This window comes from Globicephala melas, chromosome 1 (genome assembly GCF_963455315.2).
Source record: "Globicephala melas chromosome 1, mGloMel1.2, whole genome shotgun sequence".
NCBI lineage: Eukaryota > Metazoa > Chordata > Mammalia > Artiodactyla > Delphinidae > Globicephala > Globicephala melas.
This window is the reverse complement of record NC_083314.1, coordinates 78,786,724-78,790,690: the sequence shown is the minus strand read 5'-3', so window position 1 is coordinate 78,790,690 and position 3,967 is coordinate 78,786,724. Positions and strand designations below refer to the sequence as shown.

Sequence of the window (3,967 nt, the reverse complement as noted above, 5' to 3'; positions counted from 1 at the left end):
CAGGGAGCAGGGCCCAGGGGAGGGAAGAGGGAGGAGGGAGGGAGCACCTGGCCCAGCATCAGGCAGGGGAAAGGAGTGGCTGGCAGAGCATCCTGGCATCAGGAGGGGACAAGGGAAGAGACGGGAGGAACAGAGTTTGGAGGCTTGAGGAGAAACAGGATAGGTGATGGGAAGGGGGCTAGCATTTATCGATCACCTTCTGTGTGCTGGGCCCTTTGCCGGTCACTTTATGTAAATCCGTGATTTTCTCCAATCCTCCCAACATCCACCATGAGGCCGGCATAGTTGCTCCAGATAACTATGTGATGCTTATAAGGTAAGTGATGCTCAAAGATAGTCATGAGTTGCCCAAGGGCTTGCACGAGGACAATAAGTGGCTGAGCTGTGATTTGAACCCAGGTCTCTGTGAGTTCAGAATCATGCGCTTTCTACTTGACCAAGACAGGTGACAGGAACAGGGGAAGTGGGGAGGGGAGAGATGAAGACGGGATGGCTTATTCGGGGGATGGTGCCTCTTCTACAGGATGAGGTCAGACTCATCTCCATGGTTCCTGGGTTCCTTGAGGCCTCTGCTTGCTTAGCCTCTGCCCTTTGCTGCCCTTCCCTAGAGTTCCCTGGCTCCCTGGTGCCTCCACATCCTCCTGGTCTGCTGGGGCTGTGGGCAGGCCTGGAGGAGTGTGCTGAGGCAGAGGAGCCATGGGACAGGAGGGGAGCCACGTTGCACTGCACTAGTTGCGGGAAGGAGACCCCCCCAGACTGGGCAGACCCACGCTGAGGAAGGGCTCTGTGGAGAGCTACAGGATACTGCTTCCGCAGGACCCGGATGCCACTAATCTCCTGCACAGACTCGGCCCAGAGTTTGATTAGCTGGGCCTGGCTCTCCTGCTTACCCAACAGGCCGGCTGGCCAGAGGCCAGGCTGCAGTGGGGAGGCTCCCTGGCACCTCCTCCGGCTCTCACTCCCAGCTGGTAAACAGCAGCGCAGGAGCCAGCCACGCCTCAGCCTCGTGACTGCAGCCCACTCCTCCCCAGTGCACGTGGCATCTGGCGTGGAGAGGGCAGGCAGCTGTCCCTTCCCTCACCTGCCCTCCCACCTCACCATCCTGCGCTCGTGCCCCACCCTGGAACCGCACGCTCCGCTACCATCAACACCTCCGTTCCTGGGTAGCTCCCAGAGACTCCGGAGGGCTGCAGCTTACGGGACAAAGGTTAGAAGTAGAAAAGGACTTTCCAGCTCCCAGGATGGTTGACAAGGGTGCAGGGAGTGAGGAAGAGTGGAGTGGAAACTTTTGGGGACCTTCCTGTACCGAGAGTCTGAGGGCGTGTGTCTGTTCCTCTGAGACTCTGATTATCCCCGTGTCCTTTTGGTAAATGCATGGCCCACGCGTCTGTGTATACTTCTCTGCACAGAACAGGATGTTGGTCTGTTTTGGGGCTCAGCCCCTTGGGCAAGCTTGGAGTAAGAAGTAAAGCTCTCTAAAGCACCACCCAGGCCAGTGCCCAGCAGACAAGTAGAGCCAGCAAGAGGCAGAGGGGCAGGGTGCAGGGGCTGCCGGGGCAGAGTGTTGCTCTGCTGTCCCCTTCCCTGCCCACGATTGGCTTTGCTTCCTCTCGGTATCCTCTCTCTGTGTCTCTGCCTGCCAACCCCTCCGTGCCTATGGCTCTTCTGTTTTCTGTGCCTCGGTAGCTCATCCCTCTTTCTGTTTTCTCCTTTTTCAGCCTCTCTTCCTCTGTGACTCTGGGTCCCTCAGGATCCTTCTTGACCTACCAAGCATGGGCATGGAATAGAGGCCGTGCAGAGTGCCTGGGGATGGGCACTTGGCCCTGGCATCGTGCCAGGCAGCCCTGCCCACCCCAGATACGGTAGGTCTGGCTGCCTCTCTCAGCCGTGCCACTTCGTGCCACTGTGTAAGGTGGGGAGGAAGTGACTGGTGGTTGGGAAGACAGGGTCCTGGCTCTAGGCCTAAGCTAGTCTCATGCTTCCCAGCGTATCTCTATGCCTTCCTTACCCTAAGCATGGATGGCTGGTGTTCTTTCTCCCTGGGGCAAGTAGGTACCCTGATCATCCTTTTGGGAAGTCCCCCCCTCATGCCTACACTTCCTCCCTCCTGCTCTAATCACAGATTCTTTTCCGGAGGAATCAGTCCTTTCAGAGCAGGGCAGTGGTTATTTCCTCCCCAAATACATTCTCACATTCTTATGCAAGGAAGAGGCTGATAGGGATCAGAGAATCAATTCACCCACCACGTGCCCAAGTTCCCTTATCAGGGGAATCTGAACGCCAGGGGCAAGCAGCCTGGGGGTGTGGAGGGTGGTGGTGGTGGCTTGGAACTGGGGAGCAGTCACCAACTTCTTCTTCCCTTCCTTTCCACCCCCTAGACCACAGAAACCACTTAAAGCTCGTGCAAGCCTGCCCCTCCTGGGAGGGCCTGGGGTGTAAAGGTGGAAAGTTTGTGGGGCCTGGGCAGACTGCATGCCACATACCACCTCAGCTCCGTCCTTCGAGGGCCACCCACTCTGGGAGGCCTGATCCAGTGGTTAAGAGTACCTTCCTATGTGTCCTTTCTAAGAGGTCCATGCCTGGGGGAGACCTCAACCCACCGGAGGGACTCAGGGAGGGGGCACAGTCCCCTCAGCCATTAAAAAAAAGGACATCTCCGGCTCTATAAACATCTGTAGATCTCACAGTCACCACCCCTCCCCTTTCCTGTTACAAAGGCCACTGTGGGTGGAGGGACCAGTGGGAGTTTGACCTCAGCTCCTGGCCCTGAACTCTCCGTGTGACCCTGCCTGTGGCACTCATCTGTCAATTAACATCTGTGGTCATTTAGACTTGGACGTTGCAAGGAGGGTTGAAAAGCAGGAGCTCTGATTTTTGGAGCCGAAAGACGGGTAAGAATGTAGCCTACTATTAGTCCTCAATTACCACATTATTAAAAAGGGGACAGTAATATCTGTCCAGACTTGTGTCTGTGAACATGCTTTGAGGCCAGAGCAGTCTGCACACTGGTTCTTACGACCTTATTTGCCCCAGGGCATGCTTCTGTGGCTTTAGTTTAGCCTGGAAGTTCCTCCAGGGACATTGTGGTCCCCATGGGGGGGTGGGGAGGGGGAGGGTCACAGCTGTGGATACTGAGCGAACTGCTCCTGACTGGAGTGGACTTGAATTCTCACCTTGCGAGCCTCCTCTGAATGGCAGGTGAGGTAGGAGGTCTGGATGGAGCCACAGTCCTAAAACTTCCCTGCAGTCAGGGCTGATCCTCAGGCAAGTTTACTTAACCTCTCTGATCTATCTTCTCTGTAAAATGGTAACAGTAGCCGCCTTACTGAGTGGTTGCAATGATTAACTGGCATAACAATAAAGTACAGAACCTACTGGTACAAAGTACTGTGGTTAAAAAGCAATGTTTCGGTCCCTCCCGCCCTCTTTCCATTCTTACAATCTTCCTTTCTTCTCTTTGTCTGACTCCCTTCCTAATCTCTCTCCTGCTTTATTTTTCTCTAGAACATATTACCAGGTGACGTTTCTACATTTTACTTATTCATTTTGTAAATTGTCTGATACCCGTGTCTGTTTTTTGTTTTGTTTTGTTTTGTTTTTTGCGGTACGCGGGCCTCTCACTGTTGTGGCCTCTCCCGTTGCGGAGCACAGGCTCTGGATGCGCAGGCTCAGCGGCCATAGCTCACGGGCCCAGCCGCTCCGTGGCATGTGGGATCTTCCCGGACCGGGGCACGAACCCGTGTCCCCTGCATCGGCAGGCGGACTCTCAACCACTGAGCCACCAGGGAAGCCCCCCGTGTCTGTTTTGATCACTGCTGTATCCAATGCCCAGAACCTCCTGGCCTTCCCTAAGTATTTGTTGAAGGACTGCATGAATGAAGGGTAAATGGCCTCTACTTCTCTTTCCAGCTACTTTCAAATGGGCGTCAAATCCAATTACTCACCAAAGGTTGTTAGGGGAGGATTT

The 3,967-nt window shown here is 55.0% G+C and overlaps 1 long non-coding RNA gene across 2 annotated transcripts in view; it reads left to right on the top strand.

The window, feature by feature from the left end:
• LOC115847031 (uncharacterized) overlaps positions 1-3,967 on the top strand; it is a 100,698-nt gene that overhangs the window by 36,577 nt on the left and 60,154 nt on the right. The window lies entirely within an intron of this gene.